This window comes from Parus major, chromosome 3, assembly GCF_001522545.3.
Source record: "Parus major isolate Abel chromosome 3, Parus_major1.1, whole genome shotgun sequence".
Lineage (NCBI taxonomy): Eukaryota > Metazoa > Chordata > Aves > Passeriformes > Paridae > Parus > Parus major.
The window spans coordinates 28,653,711-28,674,380 of record NC_031770.1 but is presented as its reverse complement, the minus strand read 5'-3'; the positions used below and the strand labels follow the sequence as shown (position 1 = coordinate 28,674,380).

Here is a 20,670-nt window from a genome sequence, read left to right as displayed (position 1 = left end):
AGTAAGCCATGCTATTTTATCTCACAGCCTTAGCTAGTTACTCATTACCAGAGCCAATTGCATCACTACAAATACTTCACAGGATGAAAAGGCATTCTTCATCCCAGGAACAAGAACATATACCAGTCCCACCTCATTCTGGGGACTAAGTCTGCTCAGGATTGCCCCAACTCTTCTAAAGCCTTCCTGTAGCAAGAAATATGGGAAGATATTAAAGCTTTCTGCTTTGACATGTCACAATGAAAGTGATTTATGATAAGGGTGGCTCTCCCATCCCCATGTTTCTTCATTTAGCCTTGCTCTCTTTCAAGGCAGATCACACCCATCTGCCCCACCTTCATTCTCCTTTGTCCTTCCATATGGAAAAGAAATTACACACAACAGTATCTCTTTTCCTTTGGGTGTATTAGGGGAACCCACCTCCTCTCCTGGCTAGGTGGAAAGCATCACACCAGCCAATAGAAACTTCACGGGGGGAAGATTTAGGAAAGTTGTGAGAGACAAATGAAATAGGGGGAAGTGTTTTTGTGTTGCTGTAACTTGTTTACGGGGGTTCCCTTTGCAGGGTGACAACTCCTGGCCATGCTCACCCTTCTGCTCCTGAGGAAGCACCACCCTCCAGATGGTGGCCTGAGCACATGGCACACAGCACATCTCAGCATCCAAGCTTCTTTTTTTTCCCTTTCACACAGAGTACCAGGGTGACCCTTTTCATTGCTGCTAAGGAAACTGTGGCACCAGAGAAGGATGTGAAGCATCAGCTGAAACAAGAAGGGACTTTTCCTCTCTGAGCAGCTGGACACCTTCCTGTCACAATACATCAGTACAGCACAGGTGCTGCTAACACCAGTCATCAGATAAGAAAGTCACACATGGGGCACCAAAGCCACCTTGCAGATTCCACAGCCAAATTAAAAGCAGAATATGTGATTGTCTTGTAAAAGCAGTTCTGTGTTTCCTGAGTGAGTCTGAGCCACAGCACTGTGTAGAAAACTTTTCCTGACTGAGGATCACCAGGAACCACATAAATAAAACACCTTCAGGAGGGTTCTTGCTTGCTTTTGCTTGTCATTAGCAAAGACATATTCTCGCACCAATCCTGATCTGCAAAGTTTTCCAAGACTTTGCTCAGCTTCCCATAGAGGAGAAGTACATTGATGTAACATTTTTTAATTACAAAAGCTTATTCTACAATTTCCCTTGGCCATGTCCAACTTCACATGCAGTATTAAGACCCAGTTATTTATTTCACTCACCTAAGCAGAAATCTAAAACTGCACCTATGCTAGGAACATGGCACATTGCATTCTGCATTTTTAGGTCTACTTCAAAAAATTATTAAAAACAAACAAACAAAAGCAAATCAAATAAAGGTGAACTTTATATCTGCGAAGTGCTCAGTTTTTCATGTCTTAGGAGAGAGGGGTCTTACACCTTGCAAGTCTGACCTCTAATTGGAAACAACTGTATGGGTTAGAAGGCATTTCTGAAATATTTAAAACCAGTGCACAGAAATAAAGGCCATTCCTGATTTAAAATGGATGAACTGGTTTTTCTCTTGCCCACATGCATGAAACCAGTTTTAAAAGGAAACCATCTGTAAGAGTTCAGCTCAGTATTTAAAGATTCAGAAAGCTGTAAGCAATTGTAAGTGCCAGAAAAAGAGCAAAAATAGAATTAAAACCACTTTAGCGACCTTAACCAGCACAGAAAGCACTGCTCGCACCAGAGTCCTTGGCTCCAACAGACACATAACAAACATGCAGGGCTTTCAGAACACAAGTATTTCCACTGAAGTCAATACTTTAAAATATACATTGACTGAAGCATAATCCTAAAATCAGGCAAGAAAATAGAATGAGCAGATTTTTCGCCTTCTTCTATTGCCATCAATAAGTACATTACCTTAAGTTTAGAGCCTTATTTTCTGATTAACATTTACCTAATTGTAGTTTCTTGCAATTTCTTTTCAGGTTAATTTCTACTTGTTCTGCCAGAGGGCTGTTCAGGTTTTTAGGAAAACTAGTTGTTTGCCTTTCCTCCCACATCCCTGAATATTTTTTCTTCCTCCGAGTTGCATGGCCTACAACTCCCTCTTCATTTGCAGTTCCTCTGAGCCTCCTCCAAGGTTCCCCCAGGTGAGAAATCATCTCTGTAGAGAGGCAGCATTGCCCTCCTCCTTGATTCCTGATGCTGTTTTGCAAGTTGATGAAGATGACATGTTCCCAGCTCAGCCTGCAATAGTTCATGGCTGCCTGGGAAATCACCTCGTGGGTGCATAGCTTCCAGGCCCTATTGTTGCTCACACAAATCAAAAGCAAGAAATACCAGATAAAGGAGGGAATAATGAGTGGTAAACTTCCAGAGCTATTAGAAAAGGACTTCCTTTAAGAATACTGTGTTGCAAAAGGGTCTGAAAGATCAAAATAAGAGCTCAGCCTCACTTGTGCCATGTCTAGATCCATGACTAATGACTTGAGTAGCCATTGTCATTGTGACATCCAAAAGCAGCCATCACAGGTGAGAGGTCATTATCTCTGCTGATATATAGGGAAGTCAAAATAACAAAAAGATTAAATTACTTGCCCATGGTCTCCACAGCTCTTTAGTCCCCACTGAGTGCACTGCTGAGCCATGCTGCTTCCAACAAACAGAAAGCCCAGTAAAACATGTCCAGGAAGATCTCTGGATTTTACTCATTGACAAGTACACACAATACTGTTTTCAATTCACTGACTCGTGTTCTTAGAGGGACACTGTCACTAAAGGATACTAAATGATTCACATGAACACTTTCAATGTTAGAACAAAAACCAGTGACTTTATTCTCTGATTCCAGATTTATAGATTCTCGACGATGACCGGGGATTGGATAATTAATTTACCACCTTCCCAAGCACACTGGTCATGGGAAACGTCCATCAAAAGACGTTTCTTAGAAGGAATGCGATGAACAACTTATGTTTATAGGACTTTCATGGGAAAGTAACTAAAACTATGAAAATATTATCAGAAGGTTAAATTTTCAGGGCGACAGGACACATTGGCACCAACCTCTGAAAAAGGCTCAGTATGAGACACAGGCTGAGAGTGAACTTATTTTAAAAAGCAAGCACTCCTTTGTTACCTCTTCAGTGGAACTAGTGAACATGGCATACTGTGTACCAATAGGACTCAAGTCACTCCCTGAACATGAGCCAGTGTGGGATTCCCGGGCTCTTGGCTAAGTCAGTGCACCCAAACTCTTACTTCAGTTATGTATATCTTTAACCTTACTTTATTTTACTTATTCCTCACTCCTGGCACTCAGTGGGTCAGGGATTTAATTATTTGGCATTACAGGTATTTCCAAGCCAGATCTGAGGTTTGTCAAAGCATCCAAAGTATCAGGACTGACATGTTAATGAGTTTGAGGTAAAGTCTAGGATTGATCTGCAGGCAGCAGCAATTTAAACAAATTCCAGACTAAATTTTATCTTCCAACAAAGAAATCATTTTTGTCCTCACAGGATCTGCAACCAGTGAACCACTGAAGAGCTGTGCTGGTGCAGAGTGAGCCTGCAGTGAAATTCAATGTGAAATAATCATAAACCATCTAATTGGTATTATTCAAGCTGAAAAGTAATGCAAGTAAGCAAGCACAAACAAATTACACTGGATTTCTTTTTAAACTTTTTGGCTCTAAACACACCAAGTTTTACATATAACACTTCTATAACAATATAGGCATATAAGGACTTTTCATGTTATTTTGAATTTTATAGGATTGTAAAACAGAATGTAAGTGGAATAGGACATTGAAATAAGATAACTATCTCCTGCTGCTTCAGAAATAAGGAATAAAAAAGAGCTGTGTATATATTTCCTGCTCCAAGGAAGAAATAAATGTACTGTGGTGATTCTTGTTTCTGGAGAAAGAATCATTAGATTGTGATTTGCTATTTTCTAAATGCATTCTTCAAAGGAAGGGCTATTCAGACATGTGGATGGAGTACAGCACATGCTAATTGGTCCCAGGGCTACCTTGAGTATGCAGACACTGGTGATAATTCAAGTCACAGCTGAAAAGGAAGTTTTGGTTGTGCTTATCCTTGGCAAAGCTGAAAATGATCTCATCCTTGTTTGTGTTTCCTTTTCATAGCTGGCTAAGTAGACTAAACCCATAGCCAAGGAGATTTGCCATCACTAGATGCATATCTCTATGGTTGTCATGTTAATCAAGTTGTTTGTTCAGATACTTCACAAAGAAGTTACATCAGACATGTGATGAGGAGTTGAAAGCAGAGAAAACAGAGAACTTTTTCTCCAAATCCAGGCAGACAAGAGTGACGGATTACAGGACTCACAAGTGCAAACCAGGTCACCTACTATTCTACCATTCTATTGAGGGATTCTTCATCCACTAAAAGCAGTAAATACTTCCCTGGCAGACAGAAAGTTCAAGGTGTTGCTTCAAGATGTTGTGATATCCATAAACCTAAGTCAGCGAGGATCTTCAAACAAGGAACAGAGGTTAATGCCCTCTTGGCCCTGGCAGTTTATGATGAGTGTCATTTGCCTTTTTGTCTCTCATATGTTTGGATTTTATCACTTCCCCAGCACTCTAGTTGTCTTTACCAAAGTATTGATAAGATCTGGAAGATGAGTCAGATTCCTTCTGACTAATACAGTATCAGCATAAAAACCAAACCAGTATTCTCAGATACATTTTAGAAAGGTATTATCCCCACTTTGGAGGAGACAAAGCTGCATGTAGCTGTTAAGCAATATACTCACCTTAATGTGTTTTGCCAAGAGGAAGAACACACCCATTTCTCAAACTGATGAGCAAATGTCGTGCCTTCTGTATTCTGTTGTTAACTGACCTTTGCAATATGTAGTGACATTTTCTCACGTGTGATTTTGCTTTTTACTGTTTTGTTTGTTTGGGGTTTTTTTATTTCTCATTACCATAATTGTTTAATTGAAGTGTTCGGTCTTAATTACAGTAAACATTTTTCCTTTTCTGTACAGATGGGAAATGCACTGGAATAGAACTGGATGGTTTAAGTTCATCATCTGTTCATCTCTTGATAGAGATCAATATAGATTAGAGGTAAGTCTCTTTATTCATATTCATTTTCAAAACCCAAAATGATATGCAACAGATTTATAATTAAGCAGAAGTGATGATATTTTTGTACAGTTTGCTTAAATGGATTTGCCATGATGCATTAGAGTAGAGGCTATAAAACCTGACCAGATGTTGTATTTCCCCCACACCCCTGCTCTGTGTTGCAATTTGCGTGAGAGTCCTACATTGTAAATAAAACTTGAGGTCAAAGTTTTCTAACCTGAGGATCTGTTCTAAAAACCATGCTGACTACCCAAATAAGATGTCTTAATTTACAGAGGGGGTGAACGACCCCAGTTAGGACTAAAATCTGAATTAAACTCAGGGACTTATGCACCTGAACAGCATGGCAGCTTTGTGTTCCTAAGCTTGCTAAATTTTTTTTTGTGTAGCTCCTGCCTCATAGCCCAGACATTTACATTTCTGGCACAAATAAAACCAGCTGGGTCACAACACTGTGAGGCCTATTTTACAAGTGAGCTGCAGCAGGGATCCTGCCCCACATGTTGCTCTACCCCATCAATGCCAGCCCTCCCAGGAGAAACACACAGTCCCCCTCACTGTCCAGGGGATAGTCAGCTAGGCAAAACTTGGCACCTCTGCACATCAGTAAAGTGATTGCAAGAATTGCTTCCTGCATGGACAGATTTGAAGCAGGAATTGGAACTCACACTGACTTTGTGAAAATACTTCGTTGAAAGTAGGATTCAGCCTGAGACACAAAAATGACAGATTGCATAAAAGTGAATACAAAGCACCTGAGACTCAAAGAGATAAAGGAGTAACTCTGAGTTCAAGACTGGTAGCAGCATGGCTGGCAAGCATTTTACGCTATTCACATAGTGGGGACACAAGAAGACACTGGACCCATGATTCTCATCTCGGACTTGGCAGAGCTGAGCAGAGAAAGACCTTGCAGGTGAGATCTTGTCCTCACCACACACAGTGCGGGTTTTACCACTGGCTTTCACAGTACTCCATACTTTACTCACAATGAAGTCACTGGGGTTATTCATGTGGCAGAGATACTAGGTGTCCTCACATTATGCAAAAGGATAGGCAGGAGCAAGAACCTATTAAAATGAACATTACATAACAACTTCCATGGGGAGTTCCTTTTCTCCAATTATTAGACACGTTGATTTAAGTGTGGTGGGTGACTCACAGACCTTACATTGCCCATCAACAACAAAAGACTTTTGTGGCTAGATAAATGCCTTTCAAGTGTATTCTTTACCATATGTAGCTCACAATATTTTGAGCACCAGTAGCTGTGATGTGAATCATCTCAATGCACTCAAAGTTTGTTGCTGCTTTGATTTTTTAAACAAACAGCATGCATAATAGCACTTGGAAAGCACAAGATCACCCCAATCAAACAATGAAGGAGCACGGATGCTTATGAGGAACTTTCACTTCACACGGTGGTTTCTAGCAGCCTGACTTTACAGTGTGCTGCACATTCTTCAAGTCATTGGTGCAGCTCAGATAATGAGCACGTAACTGAGGAAAAACATCCCACAGTGCATATGCCAAATTATGAGTTTCTAGAATAAAAGGAGACAGTTATTTCTCAGTTCAGGGGTCTCTCCTGTTTCAAAACTGTTCTTTAAAAACTGTCTTAATTTCTGATCCCTCCATACTATTTATGTATTTTTAAATATACTTATATTTTCATTGATGCAAACACTTTTAAGGAAAGCAATGTACAAGAAAGAAACTTCTTATGAGTACAGGTTTCAAAGTAAGTGGATATTTTGAATAAACACCAGAATTTAAAAAAAAATGCCTAAGAACATCATTAGTACTTCTAGGCAGCTACTTTTTGTTAAAACCCATACCCTTTAGTCTCTTGGATTGATTAATGGAACATTTCTTGTTGTGGATAACTCAATGTCATGGGACAGCATTCCAGTCACAGTTGATTATAAATTAACATTCATTTTAACTGATGCAGATAATCATGTCAATGTCACAACAAATACATTATCAAGCATTACATATGGATGCTGCAATATAAACAAGAAGTTGAGAACTTAATTATCTTCCAATGCATCACAACCAACCAATTCCTAAATTTTTCATCATTGTTTAGACTGCAGTCAGATCACACAGAATAATTTGCTACTTATAAACAATAGATGCAACACTTTTCTTAGGTATAACTAGCAATAAAAAGGAGGAAGATTTCCTTTTGCTCAGAGCATTGGAAAAGAAAATATCTTCCCTGAATTGTTGTGATAGGCCATACTTCCCTCCTAACAGGCAAAAAAGGGAGGGAAAAGGACTAACAGAAGAGTGCTAAATAATCTCTTTTTATATAGAATGAAAGGAAAACATGACTGCTGACAGTACTGTGGGAAACAACCCTTTGTCTCAGTTTCCCCTGCTTGGTGTTGTGGATGCCTGGTAGGGATATAACCACTTTTTATATTACTTTTTTGCTTTTCCCTCTCCAGGGAGTCATACTCACAGTTTGTGAGTTAACACAGTTCCAAACTAAGGCAGCATATCCTGGTACATTATTTTCCAGTCCTCAGAGCAAAACACTGCCTGTTGTCCTTTTTGACTGTAGTCCTCCTGCTTTTGTTCACTGGATAGCTCAAGCTGCTGTCTGGCTCAGCCAGGGTTTTCTGCTCCTTTCACTAGAGCCTTTTTACCGGTAGGCTATGGATATGCAAATGAGAGCTCCTCTTTCCAGAGCCGAATTACAGATATTTCACTCCTGAGATACTCTGATCCCCTGCTCTTCATTCACAGAAGTAACTACAAGGTTTAAAATAAATGTAGACTCATCCTATTAAGCTAAAGTCCTTTCATATATATAACAAGATTCTGGCCTCACTTTTTTCTTTTTTTGCCAGTGATACATTAAAGGCTTATTTCTGATTAGATTAGACTTGATAGATTGGTATAAAACTCCTGTGTTATTTTAGCATCTCCTGTCATTTCAGGGTTAGAGGAGAACTAACAAAGAACATTATTTAGGGAAGTTTGTCTTAATATGAAACTGAAGTCCTATCCATATCACTTATTTGTAGACATTGACAGCAAACTACGCCATAACTCAAGCTTTCCTCAACATATTCTTATCTCATTTTAGGCCCAAACTTGAAATTGCTGCAATGAAGCAATCAAAAGCAATCCAGAAAAAGGCATTCCCAGTTATATTTGGAAGTTGATCTCTACCATTAAGAAAATACATAGCAACTCTGTGAAGAGGAAAAGCACACTAAAATAGCCTTAGCATATTATGCAATACATTTTCTTTGTATTTATGTTTCTTTCTAATGCTATTTTCTTACTGGGAAATAAGCTGAAGCTTACATTTTTGGACAGATAATTCAATCCTGAACCCGATTCCAAACCCAAATAATAAATTTATAGACACAGAAGATATAGTTAATGCTGGTCAGTTATTACAGTCATGTCTGCTTTTCCAGAGGTTTCAGATTATTAGTCCCATATTGAATGAAAACATAGATTTTGTTGAATATGAGCAGATTTTTGAATACTCATCTGAAAAATCCCCAATAACTTCCACCAACCAATTATGAATTATAATCTTCTGTAAAAGGATTTTATATTAGTCTCCAGAAAAAAACCCACAACTTGGTCTTTAACAGCTGTGGTCCTTCTGAGCCTGTTCATAACTATTAGGTAGGGCAATGTATACTTATTCTCCCTGTTCCCCTGCCTTATTTTTTGATTGTCAGGTTTAGTCAGGCATAAAAATGAAGCTTTTGTGCAGTCACAATGTCTCATGATTTTCCATGTAGCACCTAATTTTATTTGTCTACAGAAAATGATTGTGAAGTTAGGGTTTGTCCAGATTACAGGACATTTCACTCAGCCATCACATTTTGACATTTGATAAGTAATTAACGAAAAGAAAGAACAGCTGTTAAGAAAATGCTTAGTGACAGCATGTAGATGATTTAAGGCTAATTCATGAACTGTGTAAGTTCAATTTAAATATAAAATGTCTTGAGATGCACAGTAAAACCGCATGATGTCTGTTGTGGTTTTAAAGCATTAGCTAAAAAATCACTAGAAAACTTACTCATTTCTTGCTGTAAGATATGGATTAGAAGAAGGGCAAAACAGGCTTAAAACTTAAAAGGAATAAAGAAAGTTTATTAACAAAACTACAAGAACAAGAAACCAGAATAAAACTTCTAGAAACCCTTTTTCTTTACTACTCAACCATTCTCTTGTTCACATGACAACATAGAGACAAACAAAAAAACCTTGGTGGTTAAAACAATCTCAACTTTGCTATAGTCTTTATCAGTCTTTGTAGAGAAAAAGAAGTTCTCTTTTGTGAATTTATGGAGTTTTTTACAAGAAAACAATTTTCTCATGGCTTTCTATTTTTCTGTTATCAGCCGCCTGGAAAACTGCCATCAGTTCTTTCTTCCACTCTGAGGTGTGCTCATGGGCCATAGGTCAAGGGGTGTCATTTTAAGGATGAGTTATTCAAAGGCAAAAAGTTCTTTTCATTTGTCTCTGTGATCATTTCTGGAAACAGAAGTTTTCTCTTTGTCCCTTATGGGACACAAATTTTCAACAACTATCACTTTTATTTTTCTGTTCCAGCATTTCACAGGATCACAACTACTTCACTATTTGCTTAGACCCACATTTTGAAATACTCTATTCCCCCCAAAATACTCTGTCATGAATTAAAGGAGTTTTTTTCAGAACACTATTGTCTATCTCCATAGTTTTAGCAAAAGAGTATTTCATTAAAGCATCTCCTTTCTCTTCCCTATCTGAAGCTTAATTCCTTTCTTTATTGTCTTTGATAGCTTATGTTGTCTCTTTACATGTTGATTTCTCTCTTTCTTTCCCTCTCTCTCTGGAAAAAAGGCTTGATCTGCAAGTCTCATCTGGGCAATGAAAGGGTTAAAATCTTGCCCAGGCCTTGTGGATGGTCCTGTGATCTCTGCCAGAGCAGCGGCTGGAGCTGTTTGCGATGGAAGATTTTTTTTCCATGCCTGCTCTGGGGGAGTGTGGCTACTATTTCAGCACGCCTCAGGCCAATAGCTTTCCCTCCCTTTACTCAGCAGTCTCTGGTGAAATTCAGCAGCAGCAGAAACTGCAGCTGAGCCAGAGACCGGCCTGGCCTAGCAGCCCCACTGTACAAGGCTCAGCGAGCCCTCCAAGGGGTTCAGCGACGGGAAGGGGCTCCTGACACTTCACAGTCTCCATCCCTCCCCCGAGAACCGGAGAGCTCCGGCCAGCCCCGCTCCCCCACAGCCTCGTCCGGCCTGGTGGGGAACGAAGCTGAACTGGAGATCTATTACCTCTTCAAATCCGGAAACTAAAGAGAGCAAGAAATTTCCGGGCTTAGGTCTTAAGGTGGTGTTCACAGGTTGATCTCACTTTTCAATGGTTAAAACTACTGTCAATTCTCAGAAATGGCCAGTTATTGGCCAGGAGAAAAACTCCCATCAGCCTCCAGAATCTTTAACTTCCTTAGTTGTTTCCCTTTGTTTCTTAAATGTCAGTCGATCACAATGTCTTTCCTTTGCAGTCTAACAAAGAATTAGTCTTCATCATCCTGAATAAATGAATGTGCCATCAAATACTCCTGTCATCTAGGATGGTAAGTTTAGAATCCTGTATCCAAAAGATCAACCTTATGACAAATAGTAAACACAAAATACAGTAAGTAATTATAAAAGAAGGAAAAGCTTACTGGATTTCTTTTTTAAACTTCAGCAGCAGTTTCCCTAGGTTTTGTGTCATATTTTTTCTCGTGTTGGTCAGCTAGAATAAAAGATCAGATCGATCAAAGTTGGTATGTTTGAATAAAAGTGGGTAGGATGCTAAGAATAATCCTAGAGAAGAGGAAAAAAGAATGAGCAACAAAGGAAAAGCATGACAGAGGTTGCAGATGACTAAAGAAAACAGGTTTAGGAATTAAAAGAATTAAAAGAAAATTCAGCTGTCCAAAATAGACCACAGTTTTGGCAGATCTCACGTCCACCATTACTGTTACTTGCACGGCAGATAAAAAACACTGATACTGATTCAGTGACCATTTAATGACTACCCATAAAAGCATATTATTAGTTTTCATAATATACATGGAAATAGAGACTTTTGCTTCTCTAAAGATACCTTCTTGAGGCTCTCAATACCTGGACCTTAGCCATGACACTTAGAATGATATTAATATTAATAGATTTCTCTTGGCTCTTGAAGCACTTTGGAAGTGGGTAGAGTATGTGCCAACCTACAAGCTAGCGAGCATCTGCTGCACCCTACCATTACAAATACTGCTGTTCTCACTCTACAGCTGCTTCATTGATGGGATTCTAGGACAAGGGTTTGATTGCTGATGGTTAGTAATAGCTATTATGTGTGCTTCAAAAGAGAAGTAAGAAAGAAGGTAAAAACACCTTAATACCACACCCAATAGCCACCAATTGAAACAGGCTTGCAGCAGCCTCCCAGAAAACTGGAAAGGCTTACCGTGGTTCGCTTACATTTGCAGAGACATTTCTATATACATTTGGCATATTCAAATATACTGGTCCTCTGATGGAGATGGGAACAAATCCTTTCAGCAGGGTGTTTTTATGCCATGTGGGAATGGTTTGCAAATTAAATGCTTTCTCCTTCTTCAAAGAAAAGGCCAAATGGCCAGACAAGGTCAAAGGGGAGATTACTTTCTGCTTTTGGAACAAGGAAGAGTAAGGGAAGGCAGCCATGGACATAATCCACAGGCCACAATGCCACACAAGTGGTGAAACAAACACTAGTGGCCAAGCACTACAAAAACAAGCTTCAGAGGCTTGCAAAAAGGGACTGGAGTGCTTGAGGCAGAAGCTTTACAAGCATGACAGTTGTAGCTGAATGGCTGAGCTCCAGGCTATCCGTGCTGGATGGTGGCAGCCTGAGCCGCTGGGGCAGTGCTGATCTGACCCACAGTGGCAGCTGCAGGGCTGGCCTGAGACTACATGTCAGCTTCAGAGACCTGGTTAAGCTTTCAGTGATGAGCAGGAGGGAAGGGGAAAAACATAATCAGACTGGTCTTTGGAGGCCCACAATCCTTCTCACTGAGCTAAATCAAAAAGTGCTGAGACTTTCTTGAGTAATAGTCAATAAAAGATTGGTCCCTTAATTTGTAAGTCTAGCAAATATGACTTGGGGATGATTAAGTAAAGGTGATTGATGATTAGTGGGAAAGGCCCTTCCCGACATAGGACCCCAGAAAAAAATCCCAGGAGCCCTTAATCCTGAGAGTCACAGACCCTTGGGAGCATGAGTGTTAAAAGACTGTTTTGGACAGGGTGTAAATTAAAGGAATATTGGAAATGTTTAAGTGACAAAGAAAAAATCTTACATGTGGAGCAGCTGACATTTAGCAATAGACCTGAGATTGCTAATAGCACAGAGCTTTCTCTTTACAGTTAGTACCAGGATAAAGAGAATATCTAGAAAGTTGGACTTGTGTATATTCTGCTATGTTTGTAATTCAGAATTAATATAGAACACAGTCATTGCTTTTACAAAATCCTTTTACTGACCGTAACTGTATTTTAAGCCATTCCCAGGATGCTGGTATGCATTTATAAAATTGAAAATCTAGCCCCACACACAGTGGCACTGCACCGGTGCCTCAGTTTGTATCATTATGATGATAATGATTAAATTTAGAAAGGGAGAAGTTACGTATGAGATTGCTTAGGGTATACAATCAAAAATCTTAGCAGAGATGCCATTTATAAATAGTTGTTAGCTTAAGGTTGGATGAGAACATTTCTGGCACAAAACAGCTACACAGCAAAATAAACACAAAGTATAAATATGTTCTTCAAATCAGCAGCCAAGCAGCTCTAGTTTGTCCATAAAGCACTCCAGATTCTGGCTGAAATTCCAAGGCTACAAGTACATTAGAACTGTTAGAGATAGTTTGCTGCAAATCATTGTATAATAGCAGTATCTGTAACTCATTTAGGAAGTTGCTGTTTACTCAGAATGGCTCTCCTACCAAAATAGGTTACCTGGCACAGAGCAGTTAATGAGATTGTAAAGGATTTTCAAATAAATGGTGAGTTTTTACTTAAATGACAGCATCTGTCCCATGATAATTTGTATTAATACAATCCTTTGCTATACTTTCAAATAAACAGTGAGGAACTGTAGTGATGTTTATTTTATTTCTTAAAAATACTATTTTATCTAGAATTCTAAATATGGTGCACAGATAACTCAGGATAAAAAAAAAAACAACCCTTTTCTCATTTTTATCAGATATTGAGAAATTAGTGGCATCTTAAGATTGTTGATCAGCAAATAGATTAAGCCAAAAAAGTTGAAAGGGCTCTTTGTCTACTATAAGAAATACAGCCAAGACAGTGGCTGAGTTAGGTATGGCAGAAACAAGGCAGAACATACACAAGCATTACCACTGCTGATTCCAGTTTAAAAAAGTAAATTAGCAGTAATAAATTGTAATAAACTGTAATAAATTGTGCATGCTTCTGTAGTAATAATTGTGTATATATGTTTTCCCAGAGTCATTCCCAAGTACACGGAACCTCTCAGGATGCAAGTGTTAATAAATATTCTGCTGCTAAATTTTAAGAGGTGCATCATTAGCTATAGCTCCAGTTCACCCTGTCTTGTAACTGTAAACTTCTCCTAGTCAAAGATGACAGATACTCAGACCTCATAGAAACCCTAGGAAGGAGTACATTGTCCTTGAGACATACCTAGTTATGCCAAGCTTGAGGAGGTCCCAAAAATGCAAAACACCCACATCGTCATATTTCAGCTGACATCCAGCTGAGTGCTCTCAGCAGTGTTGTTTTCACTTTTTTGTTGTGCTGAGGGAAGTGCAATCTGCCAGGCCTCAGCCTACACACTGCCTTCTCTCTGCCAAGTCTGTTCCACAGAGAATATATGGGCAGCAGCCTCTCAGCTGTCCAGGGGAGCAGGGCTACAATCCAGCCAATCCTGTACATACACCTGTCATCAACAAGCGGCTGCACAGAGGTGGCACTATGCCACAGACACACCATAGTAAGTATCAGGGGTTGGTTCTCATCAGACCGTATCAATTTCTGAAGCATAGTAAGTCATTCCAGAGCAAAGACTGCCACTGTGGGCTGCCTAATTAGAAATTTAATTAGGAGAAACTGTCCAGTAAGTTTTGACATTTCACTTGCTCCATGAATTGCCACCTTCCTTTATTTCAAGCAGCCAGCTGGAATCACTTGCTGTTAAACTGATGGTTTCCCTTTTATGGTTTACATATTTTGCAGCTAATTGTGAAGAAAACCATTTTTGGAATGCCTGGGCAGTACAGGCGTGAATCATAGCAGGAAGCCATTGCTTCTGTCTCCCAACATGTATCATAGAACTATTTTCTTCCACCCCTTTTGTAGTACAGTACATTCTACACTATGATTCACTTTCATGCAAAAATAGAAACAAGTGATGACTATGTTCACTTCACAACAGAGAAGAAAGAACTGGCATCCCATAATTGGCGGCATTGTAACAAATTGCTGCACACATGGCCTTGAATCAATGTCAGCTGTAGAGAGGTTAATAGAGTCCTAATACATGCTTCCTAAAAAATATGATTTTTTTAAAAGCCAAATTCTGGTCCTTGGGGAAGATCCAAAATAGCACATTGATATTTTGTGCCATTCTGGATGTTGTAACACTGATAATGCCATACCTAAAAGCAAAATAAAATGCTGCTGTTTGCAATACTGAGCTAGGTGCCTATCTTCCCTATGAAAGGAATGAAGGGAACAAAAAAGCACCTGGAAATTGGATGTACAGTCTACAGAGTTCTGGGATGTGGGAGGTAAGCTGCTTTGTTCAAGCACTTTGTTAATCTCTTCCATCAGTCCTACCTGTGCCTAACATGGCTGCCCTTCAGTCTGGAGCATGCACCTGCTTGGGATGTGGGCAGAGAAAGTTTAAGCCTTCCTGCAGAAGATCATGTAGGGATTCCCTTAGGAGCCTAGCTCAGCCTGCAACAGATGTCCATTTTGTGAAGTGTAGTAATGACTGGAGACTTTGCCATTTTCCAGCTGTTCAGCATGGCCCATCATCTAGTTCTGCTGGAAGAAGAGACTGCAGTCACACTTGGCATTTTCAATTTAGTAAATTCAGTCAGGTAAACTGTGGGCACCAGTTTTTAAATCCCAGTCTCTCTGTCTGAAGCGATTGCCCCTTCTGTAATACTCCAGTGGTAGGGTAACTTGAGCATTCTTCAGTGAGAATACATCAAGCTGCAAGGTTTGGAAGTCTTTTTTTTTTTGCTTTTCTTTCTTTACTCGGAAGAGTGTGACTAGAGAGCTATTCAGTGGGGTGCCAAACCCACAGATGGGAAGTATAGTTACACCAGTTGGTATTGCCTGTGCAGTGATAGCTGACAATTTAATAAACAACATACCCAAAATACTGAATGAAGTAGTAAATTGGAGGTGCAGTGGCCTTCAGCTTGATCTCTTGCAGTAAATCAAGAACTGTAAATCAGAGGCCAGAGAAGTCATACTACTACTGAAGCTATCAGAGCTGGCCTCAATACTGAAAAGGCTGAAGGCGTTTTAAATTTTATGGATTTGTCATTTAAGCAAGAAGAAAACTTTACAGATTTTTCTTTTTTCTGCCACACGGACATGATATACATCCAAAGCACTCACTCTTGTTTTCAGCAGCAGAAATATACATCCTTTGGCTCATCTACAATCTGAATTCCTCTTAACCACACCACCAAAACACACCTCCTTGCAAATCTGGCAGATACTCATAATTCTTTTAAATCCTTAGGAGCGAAGAAATAGAACACTGTTTATCTTGTCTGTTTTTAGAGGATGGTTAACATATATTGCTTTTCACTATGCACACCAGAAAGGACCTTCAAGATTGAATAGCCACAAAAAGAAAGCAATGGTGTTTTAGTAGCCACCTGAAGCTATTTTGGCTGTAAATCCTATAAACATGAGGTAATGAGTTGCCTTTTTTTGGCAGCCATCTCATTGCAATTAAAAAGACAATTCCTGCAATACAGTTCTTTCAGTTCTTTGCAAGCTGTGCTTAAAATACCAATACACTGGTGTGCCACAGAGCACAAAAGCCACGGGTCTAAGTCATGGGGGGTAACAGGACCTCCCACATCAGCTGAGATGAAGTTGCTGTTGATTGTCAGGGTATTAATAGATGATCTTATCACACCTTTTTGCAACAATTTAAGGAGTTACTAACACCATATTTGTGGCTGCCATACTCACAGTGAAGTCAAGAGAATGTACTCAGTGCCTCAACTGCTTCAGTGTGAAGTCTGTTGGTTTAGGGAAAATTTCACTTCACCTGCAATAAAGCAGCTGGGGTGGGGCACACCTTCTGTTCTGCTAGTTTTGCTGTGGAAAGGGGCAACTTCCAAGATGGCAACTGGGGCAGGGAACTTCATAGGCCACCACAGAAACGTTCACTGGATCTCATTTGGCAGTGCCTCTAGTCTCTGGCAAATTCATTTAAATAAGGCAGCCCCTCATAACTCTCCAGATCACCAGCTCAGCTAGTGCTAAGCTGATTTGAATTATTTCTCATGTGCTCAGGTCACACATAGAACTCTATGCCTCAGCAAACACACAGCAATTTATGTACATGTTTTGTATTTCAGTTGTCCATGCATATTTTATTAGTGGAAATATTCATTTGCATAGTACTTACTTGAAGTAAATTTTCCTCAGGACTGCAGAACAAAACAAACCACCTGGACTGAAAAAGAAGCAATGGTGAGTTAAGGCACTGTTGACACAGTTTCTATCAATAATTTCTACCAGTTTTTACTTCAAAATAACTGGCTGTCATTATGAGTACACTTGGGCAGTGTAGCCAAATTTACTGTAAAATGAAGGACCCATGTACATAACAGGGCGCAAACAAGCCAGAGTGTTTTTCTTCAAAATGGTTGGATTTTAGATAGCTCTGGTCTGAAAAGATCTGTAAATATCAGTGATACCTACCAGGGCTGTATGTCTGCAGAAGCCTTATTTTCCAGATGCTGAGTGAGCACAGCCTCTAAAGTAAATTAGTACTAATGTCCCAATTCAGCAAAGTTCACGCTTGATTTTTAGAACGGGCTTCACCTCTAACTCCAGTTAATCCAGTTAAAACGCACTTAATTGCTTTATTAAATGGGGATGAAATGAAGCATATCCTTAAGAACATACTGTATCGGGACCTACCCCACACATGGACAAGACCAAGGGCTTGATCCAGATACCACTGAAATCAAAAGAAGATTTCAGTGGCCTTTAGTTGAAGCATATAAATGGGAGTCACAGGTGTGCTTCAGTGTTGGAATACATAAATCAGTTTTCCTATCACATAATTTTCATCTGATTTACTTGCATGCAAACCTGGGAGCTGGGATAGAGCTGAGGTTTAATGCCCTGGTATACTGTTAATGTCCTGGAAGGAAAAGTCAGCACAGACAGCACAATGACAGGACCTTCAAGCAACTGATACTTCCCAGACTTCGACACAACAAAGAACAATATAGTGGAACTGAAGGTGGAAACTGACTCATGGGTTTAGCCCATGATGATATAGCCCATCCTTCTGCATAGGTATCATTCAAGGTTCTGTTCTTGTTTAAGCACAGCTCTCCACAAAGCTAAGGCGCCAATGATTTTCTAAAGCACTATTTATAATTAAGTAATTACACAAAACTGCTCTATTATAATAGAGAATGTTTACAGGGAAAATTAGCACTTTAAACAAAAATTAAGACATCTTCAGACAAAAATAGAAGAATTATAAATGGCAAATGGCCAAAAACCTCTTTGGTAAGTTAATTTATATTGAGCTGAGAATGTCGGATTTATTGCTGTGGGTAGCTTGACTGAATGGCTCAAAATTCATAAACCACTTCTGTTTTCATCTCAAGATTACTGAGATTGCTGTGCTGTGCCAAACAGCAAGTAAGCCTGGAAAATAATTTCTTTGCTAGGATCTACTTTGAGGCTGAAAGTTAGCAGGGGAGATAGACCCTCTCCATGATGAGTGAATCAGAATATATACATATCATAAGCAACAGTAAGGATCTGAACCAGGGCTACTTTCTGCATGGCCACAGGTTCACATAGTGTTCAAGTCTTCTGTAGGTTCACTGAAAAGTCTTCTAAGTTTCACTGAAGAGGTAAAATCTCTGTTCAAGGGGTGAAAAGATTTTTTGCTGGGTACCTATAACACTAGACAGTCTCCTGTTCCCTATGCTATCTCAAGCACAGAGATTCAGGACAAAAAGTACCGCCCATAAGGATAGACAACTTCTGAACAGTGGAGTTAAAAGGAAGTTATCTCACAAAAATGACTGGACCTACAGGGGTTCATCAAACAATTAAACACACCAGCTCTGCATTTTGAAGAGAAAACAATCCAGAGATATGAAAAGCTAAGAGAAGCCTCTTGTCTGAAAAAGCTAGAGTATTCACCAGAGTTGTATTAGATCAGCAGTGAAATTTTGCCCTTTGTGAAAAATTCCCTTTGAGAAGTAAAGGCCCAAGTAAATTGGAGGACACCATTACACGACTCCTTCCATCCTACTAAGCAAACAGTGAATGGATGTAACTATCAGCATTTTTGGTGAAAACGGGCTGCTTTGGCTAGGTGCAGAAGAGAGGGCGAAGATACAAACATGCACATTTGCATATGGGATGTATTTTCCCCAAGCTTCTGATACAAAATGTGATTGCATCAGATGTTCTCTGAAAACTGCCAGTTTGCTTAAGACTGTTCAGCAAATTACCTCAGTAACTGTTTGCCTACACGTCACAGGCAGAATTCAATGAGGTACTTTTCAATGCAGATGAGAAATAAGGTCTCAGGCTTGATAATACTTCCAATCTACTTCTCAAGAAAATGATTGATTGATTTTAGTTATTTTTCAACTGCTAGAATGAAAGCACTTATCTCTAGATAGGGGCAGCCAAGAAAGCAAGGACCACATATATGAGGCCCTTTCCTTTTTTTCCCTGAACTTTATTGCCTGTGTAATGAAGACTACTTTTTAAGAAGAGAAAAACAGCAAAAGCATTTTATACATCTCTTCAGTACCCAGAGAGTTTATGATAATCTTGGCAATAACACCCATATCCAAGTGTAATTTATTCCAGATAAATGATGAATCTACATCATGGCAGTGTAAGGACCTCCAGCTTGGACCACCTGAAGATTTCTTCAGGGTATGTGGAATGGGTCTCCTTAGCTAATACTTCCTTGGGGAAAGGCAGAACACAGGTAAATTCAAGGGAAAGAAAAAGCTGACAAAAGGAGATCATTTTATAGCATTCTTTCCAAGACCCAGCAAAGAACCACATATTTTAAAGGTTTTAGGAAAGCTACTGCCTGCAGAAATCCCCACAGCATCAATCCAATTATACTCCTGAGGTGGAAGGGGATGGAAAAGCTACGAGAGAGGTGTAACTACCCTTCATTATTAGCCTGGACATTGCAGTCCATTTAAAAAAATGAAGGAATTTGTCCTGTTGGTAGAATAATGAATTATTAAAATGACAAGAATTGCTGAAGTGTTCCTTTGCTCTTGGTTTTCAGATGAACTTGAAAACTGCCTTTAATCTGCCTGGTGAGGATGGATGGCTTTCTCAGAGAATCAAGAGATGAAATCCTCTAATACTTTTTATCGGCAACCTTTTAAAGTGCAGTGCGTGTATAAATAAACGCCGTTATTAACTGCATGGAAAAATGCCTAGCATTCCCAGAGTTGAAAATGCAAATCAATTATGCAGTGTCTTAATTCTACCATCTTTAAAAAAAAAGGATGAATTCTAATGACATAGCACTGTGAATCAAATCTGAATTACTGGAAATTGTCACACATCCCAATCCATTAAGAAGCTTTATTTTTAGGCATATTCAAAATCTTTTGAATCAATGTAAAGACTATACTGACCACAGAGCTTTAGAGTCGACCTTAAATTATGATTTCCCTAGTTTGTCTGACTAATTTGGCATCAATAAAAGAACCTGCATTTCCACTTCAGACATAGGGAGCTTCACAGGTCTTTCAAAGGCCTCAAGTTTGTCTCTGAAAAAGTGCTTATTTAATAGAAAAGAATAAAAAGTATGGTAGTCAGAGTCGTAAAGACCTTAAAAATAGAGGGAACTGTGAAACCCCACAGCCTTCCCATGGTTGCAAATCATCTAATGGTTCAGAAATCATGACCCAGTAGAAAGTTGGGAAAGAGATGATCCTCTTTTTCCCATTTTATTCCAAGAGCTGTGTATTTTAGTAGGGTGAAAAAAAACCTACTTAGTTTAAAAAAATAAATTAGCTCTCATTCTAGAAAGAGACAGCTTTTCTGTAATTCTGGACACATAAAAAGCTAGCAATTTCTTCTCTCAAGGGCCATTAGTAGCACTTTTCTGGCTGCAGAAAAGCATATGCCCTTTTAAGAAGGCACAGGACCAGAGCTGTGCTGTGGTGATGATACAGTCAGCAACTATCCTATTTCAAGCCTCTCAGACCTGGAAGGAAGGGGAATACCTGTCTG

The 20,670-nt window shown here is 39.4% G+C and overlaps 1 long non-coding RNA gene across 1 annotated transcript; it reads left to right on the top strand.

Moving 5' to 3' along the window:
* Positions 1-10,639: 10,639 nt before the first annotated feature.
* LOC117244009 lies at positions 10,640-20,027 on the top strand. The gene is made up of 3 exons (XR_004496294.1): positions 10,640-10,724; positions 16,843-16,887; positions 19,712-20,027. It is a non-coding gene; the product is annotated as an uncharacterized LOC117244009 (long non-coding RNA).
* Positions 20,028-20,670: the final 643 nt, after the last annotated feature.